General features: G+C 37.4%; 1 long non-coding RNA gene across 2 annotated transcripts in view; it reads left to right on the plus strand.

Moving 5' to 3' along the window:
• The first annotated feature begins 324 nt into the window (after positions 1-324).
• The window catches only part of LOC103877073, a 58,386-nt gene continuing 41,510 nt past the window's right edge, over positions 325-17,200 (plus strand). For both annotated transcript variants that reach the window (XR_002516753.2, XR_002516754.1), the window contains exon 1: positions 325-565. This is a non-coding gene — a long non-coding RNA (uncharacterized LOC103877073). The remainder of the gene's footprint in view (positions 566-17,200) is intronic.

Below are 17,200 nucleotides of genomic sequence, written 5' to 3' on the forward strand. Positions count from 1 at the left end.
TTATACATAAAATGACATATATAAAACAGTGTTAATATCGAAACACCTTTTATTACAAAGAAGTTTCATTGTACTTAACTGTACATAACTTTCTGTTCTAGTTAATGTAGAGATAAATAGAATATGAGTTGCTATATGTAATTTAAAAACTTTGCTTGCAGGCATTAAAAAAATCTCTAAAAGAAAATAAGATCACATACAATCTTTATAGCAGGGTGAAAAATGTCTCATTAGGTAAAGTGCATGTTGGCATAAAAATGAATGTAATTTATATTTGAATTTTTGGCTAATCAAATGACATATGTTTTATTGTCTTGCAGTTATATTAATGAGCAATATTTAATTAAAAGCTAATTGAATATTCCAAGCGGCAATTATCTTGCAATAGAGATGCCAAATCTGACATGAGGAGGCAGGTGAGCAGAAAGCAGAACTTGTATAATTATTCCTCTGAGAGATGGAGAAGAGACCACACCAAGCATTGCCACAGTGAGAGATTAGTGAAGATTCTGCCCTAAACAAAACCATTTCCTTTGTTGAGCTTATATTGTACTTTCTTCATCAGGTAAGTTGTGTTTAATTAAAGCAATGTAGCATTTTTTAGTTCACAAATGCAATTCTTTGGACATCCTTTGAACCCCACCCAGGAAGAGAAGAGTGAGCCACACTTACTTTCATTGATTGAGGTACTGATTGTGTGTGATGTAGCCTGTAACTTGGGCAGGCACACTTTAGACATGAGATGAAAGATAAAATACAAAACAAGAACATTCCTTTAAAGTCAGAAGAGAATCTATCAGTTTATTTTTCCACAGACAGTTTTGGTTGTCACATCAGCTTAATTTAAATGAAATCTTTGTTTTTGGAAACATTTCAACATTTTATATATATAAAGTAATATATACTAATATATAACATACATATAAAGTACATGTATATTTCCCTTATTTACTGAGGCATAATTTACATATGATAAAATTCACTCATTTTAAGTATACAACTTAATGTATTTTGACAATAGCATACATCTAGGTGATTACCAGCAAAACCAATACTTAGAACATTTCTATCATTCCAGAAAGTTTCCTTGCGCCCTTTTGTAGTCCGTTTTCTTTGGCCCCCAGTGTCAGGCAACCATTAATCTGTTTTCTGGCGCTATATTTTTGTTATTTCTAGCACTTCATGTAAATGGAATCATATAATCTTTTGTGTTTGACTTTCCTCTTTTCTATTTTGGAGATTCACCCATGGTGTTGTATGTTTTATACAAGTTAAAGTGCAATTGTTATTAACAAGACTACAGAATTTTCCCCTTATTTATCTGCCTGTGAAGAGAAATTCAGTCTTTGCCATCTCAGGAGAGTTAATTATTCATATGGACAGAATATTCCTGCTCCCACAAATGAACTTGTTGAGGTTCTAACCCTCAATATGATGGTATTTGGAAGGCAATTAGGATTAGATGAGATTATAAGGGTAGGACCCTGATGATGGGGGATCAGTGCTCTTGAGAGGTGCAAGCTCTTTCTCTTCCATGTGAGAGGACACAGTGAGAAGGTGGCCATCTTCAAGCCTAGAAGAAAGCCCCTCACTGGGGAACTGATTAGGCCAGCACCTTGATTTTGGGCTTCCCAGCCTCCAGATGTGTGAGAAATAAATTTCTGGGGTTTAAGCTATCCAGTTCATGGTATTTTGTTATGGCAGCCCAAGTTGAAAAATATCTTGTAAGATTTGTATTTTTGGTATTTTTGTGGTGGAGAATTGGGAGAATGGAAAGTGGAAGATAAATTTATAGATACAGGAGGGAAAAAGGAACTCAACCAGAGAGACTAAGATGACCTACATCAGTGGTACTCAGAGTGATCCCTGGACCATCGGCATCACCTGGGCACATGCTAGAAATGCAAATCTTTGTGTGCCATCAGAGAACTACAGAATCAGAAACTGGCATGAAGCCCCCAATCTATGTTTTAACAGGCTCACCAGGTGATGCTGAGGCACATTAAACACTTTACATAAAAAAAGGACTGTATTGAGGGAAGAGGAAGAATGCTGATACATTAGGTGGGCCAAAGGTAGAAGAAGCTTCAGAGAGAGCCCGAGGAGCAGCTGTGACTTATGAAGGAAGTAAAGATTTAAGTTAGCATTTCTATAGATTAGGTATTGAGATCTCTTTCTGGTTTTTAAGACACAAGTCAAGACTGAGTTATTTGGAAATTGTTGTTGTGTTTGTGCATGTGTTTGGTAGTACTTTTTTGAGCCTGTGCACATGTGACCTGGATTTATAAGAGAGAGAGATACATATGTACACACCCACACATAAACACACACATCAGTTCATTCTCCACTCCACAAGTATAATTGTCCAAATGGGGGTATTGATAAATGAAGTCTGCATTTAGACTAGAACTTGTTTTATGCTTTTTAACAGTATTTATACAATTAAAAAAAAAAATTTTTAGCACCAGGGGACACCACGAGTGAAAGAAGAAAAACTTTGCAAGGTTCTGACATTAAGGAGGAGGGTGATGAAAATTTTGAGTGGCTTGCACATGTTGTATAGGAGCCATGGCTTCACAGCCCTGGGCAGATGCTTGAAGCAAAGGTGCAGAACAAAGGATGAACAAGACACATAGGGTGAACATTCAGCTGCTCACTAGGACTGTAGCTATAGTGTTTAGTAGATGAGGGGGATAGTTTGAGCAATGGCAAGCTGATGTTGTATTGATTTTATTTTAATCCTCAATGGAAGAAACTCAACAAGAATACAAAAAAAGAAAAATAAAGAATGAAAGCCGCTAAGTGCTGTAAACTGCTTAAAGAGCACTAAGAAAGCCTGTTTCAAACTGGTTCATGTTATTGCTCAACAAGTGAGAGAGCTGCTAAGAGTAAAGCCTTAATGGTATCTTGAAACACTCTGGGTTTTCATCACCAGGCTTATAATCATAAGCCTTCTGATTATAATTAGGTTTAGAGCTTGAGTGGTTTGGGGATGGGACTTAAGAATTTGGGATCCGGTAAAGCAGGCCAGTTGAAGTCACTTTAATTGACATGGGAGCATAGAGCAGGGTTTTTAGCAATTGTTACACTTATTGTCTTAGGGTGTTTGCTTTTATCTTTCAAAGCAGTTTGGGGCAAAGGGAACTGGGTCTTGCTTATTCACACTCTTGGTAAACATCTAATTTTAGTTTTCTAAGTTCAGTTCTCATTTCTCAGTCTTTATTTCTCATAAGAAACCATAACAAGAGACTATTTTAAACTTTTGGTACCTTCCACTTTTTACACATTTACATCTATAAAATGGTAAGTCGATATTAAGTCCATTTTGTACTGTGCTTTGACAAGTATTAATCTGATGTTATCAATTACCCCCATGGCATTAGCACCGGGGGACACTACGAGTGAAAGAAGACAAACTTTGTAAGGCTCTGACATTAAGGACGAGGAGGATGAAAATTTTGAGTGGCTTGCACATGTTGTATAGGAACCACGTATTTTGGTTCCTATACAAAAATACCAAAAATACAAATCTTCAGGTATCTCACATCAGAATGTGATGATATTCTAAAATTTCTTGAACAACTCTTGGCCACTTATTCACAGGGTTTCTGATTTTAGAGGTTTTAATTATGTTATCTTGTCTGCCTCTGCGTTTTAAAATTACAAACAAATATAAAAGTATTCCCAATCTTTTTTAGTCTCATAAGCAGCTATCAATCCCTTTATTATTTATTCATTTTACCTGTCCCTGAACCTCTAAAAGGTATGCAAACAGCAGGAGATTAATTGATATATTTTCCTAGCTGATTTAGTGCAAACTATACCCATTATTTCTGTAACTTGAGAAGTGACTGCTAAGAAAAATGTTGCCTCTATTTTGCAGTACTCGTGGCCTGTCCAAAGAAGTTAGCAGCTAACACAGCATTCAGTATTTAATCTGGGGATAAAGCCAAGAATTAGGTAGAAAATCTTGCAAAGCAGATTAGATTTGCAATCTGAAAGCCCACACAGCCAGCTGGGCAAAGAAATATTAATTGTGTACTGAAATGTGATTTCTGACATTTCTTTTAGTCTCAGGGATGAGCAATGAAAACATGATCCTCTTTGAGCTCCAGAGGAGCTTAGAGTAAATTCCAAAATATGAAAAGAGATGTGGTATTTTTATTACCACTATATCATTATCTTTCATTAACAGCTGTAATTAGTCTGAGCCAGACTGTCATCCGCTATTGAAATATCTGAAACTAATTAGACATAAGATATGTTACGGGAACAAAGTTGGGAGACTGAAAATTTACACAAACGAGGCCTTCTGAAATGATGAACACAAGTCATAATAATGTTTCTGAAATAAATCAAAAACAAGACAAAAGAGAGAATAAAATCAGGAGGATAGAAACCAGAATACCAGCACTTCAAAAAGTTTAATCACCATACTGTAAAATCCAACTGTGGAAGGGGCACTACAATTTTTATTACAATGACTAGGAGCTCTTGTAATAGCACTACTTAAGATTTACTCTAAAGAATAGAGAAAGGATCAGTTGAAGATAAGCTGTAACAGCCCACATTTGACTTTTCAATGTTCTCACAACAGTTGCCAGGAAAGTTGTATAGAAATTCTCCTGAGGATACTATGTTGCATTTGGTCCATAAAATATAGTATAGAAAACACTTAAGAAATGCTTAAATTTGTTGTGCTGTTTTAGCTTTCAAATGTAGTCCTCTGTCCCATAATCGCCTCCTTCTTTATGCTTCTCCTCAATGACCCTCAACTCTTGGATCACAACTGCCTTTCCTTCCATCCTTCCATCTCTCACTTCCTCCTCCCCTCACCCTCTTCTTCCTTTAAACAAGCTAATGGCTAAACAAATTAAGAAACCTACAAACAAAATCAGATGCTCATTCAAGTAAGAACATTTCTAATTTATAAATAAACATATAATTTAGTAGTTATAAATAAATACTGGTAAGTACTCAAACATTTTAGTAATAGAAGCAACTTCCTAACAAAGCTTAGAGTATAGTGGTTTAAGTTTACTGCTTTTTAAAAAAAAATTATTTAAGCAATTATTAGAAAAGTACTAGAAATGGGTGGTCCAGTTCTTGGTCCAGTTGGTCAGTTCTGCTGTCTTGTAGCTTTATAGTTTGGCCAAATTGCATTAACTTATCTGAGCCCTGTTTTCTGCCAGTATGCTAGTTGATTAGGTATTAAATACAATAATGTATGTAGAGCTCTGAGCATATTACCTGCAGCAAAATAAGACTTCACTGCTATTTCCATCTCCCCACTTTTCTTTGTCTTAATAATACAAAGTAGTACTGTAGTGGTATTAATTTTCTATTGCTGCATAACAAATTACTACACCTTAGTTGCTAAAAACAATACCCATTTATTACCTCACAGTTTCCATGGGTCAGAAGTCTGAGCATGGTTTAGCTAGTTTCTCTATTTAGGGTCTCACAAGGCTTCAAATCAATGTGTCAGTTGGGATCCGTTCCTTTATGGAGCTTGAGGTTCTTTTCCAAACTCTTATGGCTATTGACAGAATTCAGTGCTTGCAGTTGTAGGATTAAAGTTGTTCTTGCTAGCTCTCAACAGTGGGTAACTTCTATAATACTACATTCTCAGTTATGCAAATTAATTACTAAGAATCATACTCTCATATATGTTACTTTATTTTAGTTTTGGTTCCTTTATGGCACAGAAACATCATTAGGAGTAGGGGTGCTAGAAAGAGGAGGGTAAGACTAATGTATAAGATGCTTTTCAGACATTAGCAAAGGCTAGAGGAAACTGAAATTGTTTGTCATGATGCCTTCTCCCTTAGGCAAGGGGAGAAATCAGAAGAACTCAAGTATGATAATTATTTATGTAATGTTGGAAAGAAAATCTTTCTGGGAATAGAACAAGATAAACCATAAAAAGGAGGGATGAATTAGACTATATAAATATTTCTGCATGGTAAAAGTGTAAGTAAAACAAAAGGAAAAGGATAAAATGAGAAAGCTACTTGCAACACAAACAATAGAGTTGATACACTTGGTCTAATGCATTCATAAAGAAGAAACATTCTGATTTGAAGTTGTTGGTAGGCATTGAAGAAACATACCTTTAAGTAATAAAAGCCATCTATGACAAATTTATAGCTAACATCATGCTGAATGAGCAAAAACTAGAAGCATTATCTTTGAGAAATGGAATAAGACTACTATGCCCACTTGCACCACTCTTACTCAACGTAGTGCTAGAAGTCCTAGCCAGAGCAATCAAGAGAAAGAAAAGACATTCAACAGGAAAAGAATAAACTCTTTCTCTTCGCTAATGATATGATTCTATACCCAGAATACCTTAAATGTTCCAACAAAAGCCTCCTGGAACTCATAAATGACTTCAGTAAAGCTTCAGGATACAAAATCAATGTACAAAAATCAGTAGCATTTCTATACACCAATAACATTCCAGCTCAGAGTCAAATCAATGCAATTCCATTTACAATAGTCACACCCAGAAAAAAAACCCTAGGAATCCACGGGAGTGAAAGATACACAGGAGGTGAAAGATCTCTATGACAAGAACTACAAAACACCACTGAAATAATATATAATACAAAAATAATATATAATACAAGCAAATGGAAAAATATTTTACCCTCATGGATTGGAAGAATCATTGAAATGTCCATACTGGTTAAAGCAATTTATAGATTCAACGTTATTCCTATTAAGCTACCAATGTAATTTTCCACAAAATTAAAAAAAAAGATTGTAAAATTCATATGCAACCAAAAAAGAGTTTTGAATAGACACAGCAATTCTAAGCAAAAGGAACAAAGCCAGAGGCATCACATTACCTGACTTCAAACTAGACTACAAGGCTACAGTAACCAAAACAGCATGGTATTGGAACAAAAACATACACAAACCAATGGAACAAAATAAAGAACCCAGAAATAAAGTTTCCCACCTACAATCATTTGATCTTTGACAAAGTCAACAAAAACAAGTAATGGGGAGAGTACTCCCTATTCAATAAACAATTCTGGAATAACTGGCTAGCCATATGTGGGAGAATGAAACTGGATCCCTGTTATTTTTACCATATACAAAAATTAACTCAAGATGGATTAAAGATTTAAGTGTAAGACCTCAAACTACAAGAATCCTAGAAGAAAACCTGGGAAACATCACTCTGGACATCAGCCTTGGAAAAGAATTTTTGACCAAGCCTTTAAAAGTAACTGTCACATAAACAGAAATTGACAAGTGGAACCTGATTAAACTACAGAGCTTCGGCACTCAAAAGAATCTATCAAGAGAATAAACAGACCACCCACAGAGTGAGAGAAAATATCTGCCAAGTATGTATCCAGCAAAGGGCTAATATCCAGGATCTATTAGGAACTTAAACAATTCAACAAGGCAAAAAACAACTCTACTAAAAATGAGCAAAAGACATGAACAGACAGTTCTCAAAATGAGACATAGAAGTGGCCAAGAAACATGAAAAAATGTTCCACATCATTAGTCAACAGAGAATTGCAAATCAAAAGCACAATGAGATATCATCTCATGCCAGTCATAACGGTTATCAAAAAGTTAAACAGATACTGGCAAGGCTGCAGAGAAAAGGGAATGCTTATACACTGTTGATGGGAATGCACATTATTTCAGCCACTGTATAAAGCAATTTGGAGATTTCTCAAAGAACTTTATTATATTTTTCAAATGTTTCTTTTGCTTTGAATGTGTAAAATGGTAGTACCATGATTAGAAAACATATATAGTAAATGCTGTTTAGAAAATAATTAAATGCAAAAACCAAAACCATAAAAGAACCAGAAGGAAACATAGGAGAATTATCTCATCTCTCATCAGTAAAAAAACTTTCAATGCATAAAAGCAAAGAAGGAATAGACAATTTTCAAAGCTTGAGATATTTGCCATTATAAAAAATTACATGCAGCAATAAAACATATTAGCTATATTTAAATTAAAGAAGAAAACCTGAAAAATATTTGCAAATGTATCTATCAGTAGGGATTAACTTGTGTTAAAGTAACAACCACAAAATAGCAAGGGCCTAACACACTAGTTTACTTCTTCATGTAATATAGCCAATGTGGAGCAATGAGAGAGCTCTACTAATTGCAGCCACTCAGAGATCTAGGTTGGCATACATCCCTATCTGGTTAAAATCTAGCATTAAATGTGTAGAGAAAAAGCTTAGTTCTGCTATTTGAATTGCTCATTGGGAATGTAGTGTAAGTTGCAAATTTTCTGGGGGGAAAAGCCACCAGCATATAATCTAAATATACGATAACGGCCATTTATTAAATAAGAATGGTATGTTCAAACGTGGTAATAGTATCCAATCACTAAAACTATTTTAGAAAATTATTTAGAAATATGAGACTATAGTCTCAATGTATTGTACAGAGTTATAAGCAGTTATATAATGCAACATATATGAGAGTATGATTCTTAGTAATTAATTTGCATAGACATAATCTGCATAGAAAAATGATTAGAGTGAAACAAAGTATTTTTATTTTTGATTAAAAGATTTTATATTATTATTATTTACAGGTGAGCAAGAGAAAAAGCATTAACAAATTTACTTAATTATTTAAGGCAAGACCTCACTCTGTCTCCCAGACTGGAGCATTTTTAGATAGAGATAAAGTCTTACTGTGTTGCCCAGACTAGTCTTGAACTCCAGGGTTCAAGTGATCCTCCCACCTCAACCTCCCAAAATGTGGGGAATTATAGGCATGGGCCAACATGCCTGGCCACAAAGTATTTTTCATAGTAAATATTTCTAGATTGGTGATACTTAGTAATTACAGGTTATTTCTATTTTCATCTTTTTTTAAAAAAAAAATTTTGTTTTACTTTAAGTTCGGGATACATGTGCAGGATGTGCAGGTTTGTGGTACAGCTATACATGTGCCATGGTGGTTTGCTGCACCTATCAACCCGTTATCTAGGTTTTAAGCCCTGCATGCATTAAGTATTTGTCCTAATGCTCTCCATCCCCCTGCCTCCGATCCCCCAACAGGCCCTGGTGTGTGATGTTTCCCTCCCTGTATCCATGTGTTCTCTTTGTTCAGTTCTCACTTATGAGTGAGAACAAGGGGTGTTTGGTTTTCTGTTCCTGTGTTAGTTTGCTGAGAATGAATGGCTTCCGGCTTCATCCATGTCCCTGCAAAGGACACAATTTCGTTCTTTTTTATGGCTGCAGAGTATTCCATGGTGTATATGTGCCACATTTTCTTTATCCAGTCTATCATTGATGGGCATTTGGGTTGGTTCCAAGTTTTTGCTATTGTAAATAGTGCTGCAGTAAACATACATGTGCATGTGTTTTTATAGTAGAATGATTTATAATCCTTTGGGTGTATACCCAGTGATGGGATTGCTGGATCAAATGGTATTTCTGGTTCTAGATCCTTGAGGAATTGCCATACTGTTTTCCACAATAGTTGGACTAATTTACACTCCCATCAAGTGTAAAAGTTCCTGTTTCTCCACAGCCTCGCCAGCATCTATTGTTTCCCGACTTTTAATCGTCATTCTGACTGGCGTGAGATGGTATCTCACTGTGGTTTTGATTTGCATTTTTCTAATGACCAGTGATGAGCTTTTTTTCATGTTTCTTGGCCACATGAATGTCTTCTTTTGAGAAGTGTCTTTTATATCCTTCACCCACTTTTTTCTGTATTTTCAAATATGTCCCTAATGAGTATGCTATTTAGAAAGGAAAGGGTCAGCAGCAGCTGTGCATTTGTTCTTTTACTTTTTGGAGGACAGCCTGGGAAAAGAAAGAGGGATGATTTGGTCAAGTACCTTTGTAAATATGCTAATGATAGACTGTCTGGCATACAGATCAGTGGTATTTAATGGTGACAGATTATTTATCTACTACATACTTTTTAGCAAGAGGTACCTGGTTTGTCTAGACTTGCTTGTATATAGTAAGTAAACCTGGAATGTGTGGGTTTCTGGGGCATGCCTCACTAGAAAATGTCAGATAAGCTATGTAGTTATAAAAAATAGGGAGGTTTCCTGACTAAATTAGCTCCCTTTTGTATAATTGCTACCTGCATCCACCACATAAAGACCTTGTATATTTAGTCTCAACCAGAGCATGTCCTAATGTGGCAAGTAATACCTGGGGTGCAGTATGGGCAACTTTTCCACACTGTCTGTGCCTTGTGATTCCCTGAATTCTTGAAGTTGTTGGTAAGACTTAAAACTGGTTAAGATCTCTGATTCCTTGTGAGTCTGATTTGACAATCTGATACTTTGTGTTAGCTCATACTGCTTTTGTTACCAGAAAAAAAAATGTTTAAAAAATACAAAACAGGTAATAAACTCATAAGAACATAAGGTGCATGCTAGATTCGGGAAAATATAATCTACTCGTTTGGCTTCCAAATTTATAAATGGTTTTTGGGGGAAAGATTGAATGCAATACTCACAAAAAGGCTCTGAAAATTCTATAACCGAATCAATCTAATGATCATCAGTGATGCCATTGTAATCTATAAGAATATCAGTTCATTCTCAGACTTGCTGTTACACCTTAAATACATGACCTCAGTCAGTCACTTGGCTGCATGGAACATTGGCTTTAGTGAGAACAATGATTTTCTGCCTTCAGCTGGAAGAGCTCACCCCACATCCCTGATAAATAAGTCAACTGAGTCAGAGGTTGGGAGATAAAATGGTTCATTGGGCATTTGGGTTAAAGTTCCTGGAATTGAAACCTCGGTACAAAGCTTACCAGCTAAATGACTTTGAAAATTCAATGAACATTTCCAAGCCGCAGGTTGTTTATTTGTAAATTAGAGACAATCATATCCTTTCCTCACACACAAATTGTGAGAAATGAAAGTTTATAGAGGCTAGTACTGTGCCAGACCCAGTGGAGGTGGTGTTATTAATCATATTAATGAATTCAAGGTTCCTGACAAGTCAATTACTTTCTTGCTTTCACTGAGATAAGTTCTTCACAAAACCCTCTATGTTCCTCCATACTTTTTGACATATAGTCTCTTCTTCTGACCAGTTGAAATCCTGTAGGTTACAGTACAAATGAAAAAACAAAGCAAAACAAATTCCCTTGTGGAGTTTTGAAGAGTAAGTAGAAGGAAAGAAAAATCAACGTGTTTGTTGATTGGCTTTTTGAGTTCAAGAATGTGACCCCAGAGAAATTTGGACTGAAGTTAAGATGGCAGTTGTGGATTTTAAATATGTATTGATTTTCAACCTATCTAATAATCATTTTACCATCTTTTCCTGTTTTCAGAAAGCTCTGTAATACCTTGAACCTTAGCAAGCTCCCAATGAGTTATTCAAATAGCATAGCTGAGCAAGTACCCACTGCTGCCAAAGAAAACTGCTCTATTTTCTTCTAAGCTCAATATCTTTATTTAATACTTACTGTCAAAGCTGATGGGATTCCAAGGCCCTGATTCCTGTCTGCTGGCCTAAGAGTGACATTTTCCATTTCTACAAATCCTTTGGTAGCAATAGAAATAGGAACTCTTTATGATTTTCACCTAAATAGATTTTTCTCCTTTTGGAGATGTTCATCTTTAACTAGTTAACAGAATAATGTAAATCTAGTTCTCCTGTGTGCCCAGGACATAAGGCTGTGAAGGTGGATTGCTAATTTTGTCCAGTTCTATTGACACATGCAGAATAACCCTATTTTCCCACCAGAGCACTATGCTTGACTGCAGCAAGAGCCCTTACTGCACTCTGTGTGGATGTCACGGAACTTCAAGCATTCAACAGTAATGACTCTGAAGTTACATTTCTTTTCAATGGTTTCATCTCCTGAAATTCATCTTTCTAATTTCTGCTGTTCTGAATCCCAGCAGAGTTATGATGAGCTTAAGTGTTCATCAATTAATGTCAAAATCCAATGTAACACCTCCAGAACGGCCTTTGACAACCACTAGAATACAAAATGAATTCACTAATGATCAGCTCCTGAGCAAAAAGAGTCTTAGGAATTTGTGATGATGGGACATTTAGGCTCAATTCATAAAATATGCATGGGTTTTTAAAATAGGAATTCAAAAAAATTGAGCACAGAGTAAAATGAGGGCACAAAGAACAGTCACATGTTACCAAGACCCTGAAACTATTTTTTTTTTTTTTTCCAGAATTAGAACTTTTCTTTTGGTTGAATACAGTTTACCCTGGCACTTGCTAGGAAGAAAATTCAGAGGCCTCTTTGAAATATCAACTCTTTCTGAAGTCATATTTTGTTGTAATAACAAAAAACGGGCATTTCTATTACTTGTAAGTGCTTCAAAGCAATTGTATATTGATGATTCTCAATAGAATAGATTTATTTTCTTCTGGGGCTAAAACCATAATGCACATGTATTCCTGTGCAAATTTTCATGTGCTCCATTCCTACTTTATTACATCCATGTCATACGGCGTAACAACTACCAATTTTGGCCCAACCCAATTAAGGAAGGTTTCCAGCACTCCTCTATCTAGTAGTTGGGGCTCAGTTCCAAGCAGAACCATGTGACTTTCTATCTTCTGCATGGGGAAGTACACTATCCTCAGTGTGCCATAGGGAGCCCATTGGGATCTGACCTCTGCCTGTCTTTACAATATCCTCCCACCATGAACTTTGATTTTGGATGTTGTACTCAGCATCTGCTCTCTGCCAACTCTGTGCTGTTTCCTTCACACTTCCAATTTATTGTACACAATGTTTTCCTTAGAATTCCGTTTACCTTTTAACTTCCTGAAAGACTCCCTCTTAGTGTTAGGCAGAGTCAGGCTTTCTCTCCTTTGTGTCCCTATGGCACTTGATTCTGTCTTACAGCCTTTATCACATTTTGTGGAAGTTATGTCTGCATCCGACTCTTGTGTCACTTCATCCTTAGCACCTAGGAATGGAACTAGTGCATAGTGAGAGCTCAATATTTATTAAATGAGTAAATGAGTCAGTGAATGTGACTGGATGACTGGGAACTGGTATCATACAATCTGTATACTCCCTGCCCCTCATTTTATTCCTAGCCTCAGTAAGGCAATTTGGGTTCTCATGGAGCTGTTTCAAATTCACAGAGTCCTATGGCAGGACGAGAATTTCAGATTATCTTATGTTCCAAATACTAGTCAATTTTATTTATTATGATAAATACTCCTAGTCATATGTGTTAAGTTGGGTAGTGGGTATGTAATTTGACTTTAGATTAACCTGAAGATCCTTCTGCTGTCATCTTCACTTCCTTGTAAAAAATGCTTAAAAAATGCCTCTCCCTACAGGTAAACTTAACAACAGATATATTCACTCATTTCCTAAAGTGCATTTCATGGAATGTGTCTCATGAGATGCTTTTGAGTAAAGGACTCCATGGGCAACTAACTCTGTGGGCTCTGCCTGACTGTACTTAGCCATGTCAGTTTGGGTCTTCTAGGAAGCAAATGCTAAAATGAGATTAGACACCTAAGAGATTTATTGGGGAACCATCTGAAGCATACAGGGGAAGAATCAGGTGGAGACAGAGAAAAGGAAGGGGATTGGGTAGGAAGAAATTTAGATTACATTGCATGCTAAGAACATTTCATCCAGGATAAGGGGTCCCAGAGCTGAAGACACCTATTAGAGGAGTCCCTTAGGGATAGGCTTGTATTAGTGCCCACACTGTGCACTGCCCATGAAAATGTGGCCTCAACACAAACACACTGGTGGACCCAGAGATGTGCAGCAACTGGGGCTGTCAGTTGACTTTGCTCTGTGCAGCAGGAGATCCGAGAGGCGCGTTTTCATGGCTGTCACACAGACTCTATTCTAAAGGTACTTTGTATGTATCACTTCATTTAATCTTTATGACATACTTATGAAAGTGGTAAAGTCTTTTACTATCTCCATTTTTTCAAGACAGAGAGAGGTTAAGGAACTTGTCCAAAACCTTAGATCTGATGTGATAAGTGATAGATCTGGGGTTTGAGCCTAAGAAGTGTGGTCCCAGAAACTGAGAGTTTAAACACCGCATTGTATTGTCTTCCAGTATTCCCTTTTGGAGCGCTGTGATGTACCTTCCCATTATCTCACTTCATTGCACAAATCACTACTGCGATTTTAGCTTCTTATTTCACAATGTATGTATCCATAATCAAGAGTCTAAGAAGTAAGTGAAGAAATCTGTTTACATTTGTTTAACCTGGTGCTTTCCATATTTAATTGCCTATGGAATCCATAGTTCATGCTGTCTGTGTTCTCTGGAACATATGTACGTGGGAAAATATACTAAGTTAAAATGGTGACAAATCCTTCCTAAAGAGCAAGGTTCCATATGAGGGGTCAGGGAGTCATTGTCAAGGATGAACACACCTACATGGGCAGAGATATATTGCCATGAAGGCAAAGGGAGCAAAAGATTAGGATTCAGCATGGCAGAGTTCAGGCTTCAGTTCCACTGCTTTCTGATGAGGTGACTAGTTTGCTAACTAAGACTTAGTTAGCCTCAGTTGCTTTAGCTGTCAATCATGGATCACAGTGCTGACTTCCCAGGGTGATTTTTCAAATTAATTATGCATTCTTATAAAGGTATTTATCCCAGTGCTTGGCACATAATGGTTGCCATCAATTAGTGATTTTCTTCCTTGGCTTTCCCTCATAGAAAGACTAACTGTACCAAATTTATCCTTCAGCTAAGGGCAGGATTTCTCAGTGATAGTGCCTGCCTGACCCATGTGCACTGGCTCATTGTTTCAAGATATCCACCGGGAAAATTAATTGGAATGAGAATGTTTTCTGGTAAGAAAGGGAAAAATGTTGTGGATTTGAGGAAAAATCCGTATTTGAACTTTGTAGTCAAAGGGCATCTCTTTTTTAAGATGTAACTTAGGGGACAGGAGAGCTTGGAAGATTTGTTTTATCCCCCTTTGCTTTCCTCATATCATAAAGATAAAAGTTGAACATCCAGAAATGAAAGGGCGGAAAGGTGGAGGAACTTTTGACTCTGGAGAAGAGAAGGGCAGAGAAAGGCCGATACATTCACCTTGTTCTCTGGGAAGAAAGCAGTTGGCAGGTCCCTGTGCTGACTGCTCCTGCTGTTCTTTTCCTCCTCTTATACTCTGTGACTTACCCATGGACTCCCCACTTCTGTGCTATGGATGAGGATGGGGGTAAATAAGGCATAAACATTAGGACTTTTTTACATATAAGGGGAGATAGCACTGGAGACATGATTGCATGCCATTCTTCTTTTTCTGTAATCCCAGGGCTATAAAATAATCGATTTCCCTTTTCTTACCCCTTAAAGACCTTGCTGCCTTCTCCATCCTGGGCACATGATAAGCTCTCCAGGGAGACTCCTCCTCCTTGGGTTCTCCCTTCTTCATTCAGTCTTTCTTGTTTTACATCTCCTTTTCCATGCCTGCCCCTCTGATCCCTTCTCTTTGTTCCTTCTCCACATTCTACACAGGTTATTCATAGGACAGTGTCATCTTCTTTCCATTTCCAGGACTTGGTGCTTCCCCAGCTTTCCTCTTGCATGCGTGCATGCTGCTATTTGAGCGTCTTTAGTCTTTAAGTGCTGCCACTGGTAGAGATGCCCCTTGCCAGAAGGCAAGAGCCGTTTGCCTCTAAACATGCATCAATATGTACCTGGTTCTGATCTTTTGTCCTTTCTGGTACAAAGAGACAGATACAGTGAGGAGGAGAAAGTGGGCTGCTGCATGAATTGTATGACCGTTCCCTTCCCTCTAATCTAGAGAGACCAATTTTATTTTTGAGTCCTGTAAACTCTTTTCTTGATTACAAACCTCCCCACCCCCCCGCCAGAAGTAGTAGGTTTATCTTATTTCTCTTTTTTTGTTTTCAAATTCCACTAATCCTTCAAGGTTCAACACACATGCTGCACCATCTGGAAACCTTCCCTGAGCTCCCTGTCAGAGGGAATTACTCACTCCTCTCTGTTCTCAGGAAATCTTGTTTTGGCTTCCCGTATGGCTCTCTGCATCAGTGTGATTTTCATGGCAGGTAGTTTTAGTGTCCTTCTTCTCTGCTAAACTGTCAGCTCCCTGAGGGTACCTTCTTCAAATCTGCAGCACCTGGCTCAGTCAGCTATTTTGAAAAGAGCAATGATTCACAAGCTTTAGCAGCTGAGAGATGAAATGTACAACCAGACAATGGTCAGAGTATAGATGACAATGAAACCTAACCCAACCCCACCCAACGCAACCCAGCCTCTAACTAATGCTTGCAGCAACCAGCCCAGGAAGCCAAACCATAATCTCTGTAGCAATTGGTCCAGAACAGTTGGGACTTGGCCAAGAAATGCTAGCTTCATGAGTTTTTGACCCCACTTCTAACTCTGAATCAACTAGAGAAAGTGAAATATGCTCCCAAATCAATCCTATAGGCTGCTCCACTTATAATAGCCTTCACCTAGCTTCCCACATCAGTAAATCATTCCCACCCTTTGAGTCTCTGCCAAATATAAGTGATGGTGACTGACTCCCTTACTATAGCAACCTCTGAATGAAGAGCCTCTGCTTATTCTTATTTGTGCGATCATTTATTTTTACATGGCATGAGAATCATTGGAGATCTTGTTAAAATATAGATTGCTGGGTCCAGTACACAGCTTCCAATTCAGCAGGGTGGAGCCTGAGATTCTGCATTTTTAATAGTCCCCAAGTGACCTTCAGTTAGCACTGAGATAGAGTGGTCAACTGAAGGGATACTATAAGGAATTATTCATCTATGTTCTTCCTCCACCAAATTTGCTTTTCTTTTGCCTTGCCCTCATCTGTCTGGGGAGGTCATCCTAAGTTCAGTACCTCAGAGAAGAAATGAGGCAAGCAAGAAGGAAATATGCAGGAGGTTTCCTCCTGGTTTTTATTTCACAAAATCTAAGCTTTTAGGGCAATGGTCCTCAACCAGGGCCCATTTTTTTTTTCCTACAGAGAATACTTGGCATTTTTAGTTGTCATAATTTGGGTGTATCTAGTGGGTATTTTTAGGGTGCTGGTAAATCTACAATCCACAGAACAAGCTCCCACCACAAAAATTAGCCAAGAATATCGATAGTGTTGAGGTTGAGAAACCCTAGTATGGAGGAGTAGAGGTTCACAGACTGAGTGAGAGGCAGGAATGGCTTCCTCCAACTGCTAAGAGTCCCTGGGTTGGGGGAGCTAAAGCAAAGAG

The sequence above is a fragment of the Papio anubis genome, chromosome 14 (genome assembly GCF_008728515.1).
Source record: "Papio anubis isolate 15944 chromosome 14, Panubis1.0, whole genome shotgun sequence".
Classification (NCBI taxonomy): Eukaryota; Metazoa; Chordata; class Mammalia; order Primates; family Cercopithecidae; genus Papio; species Papio anubis.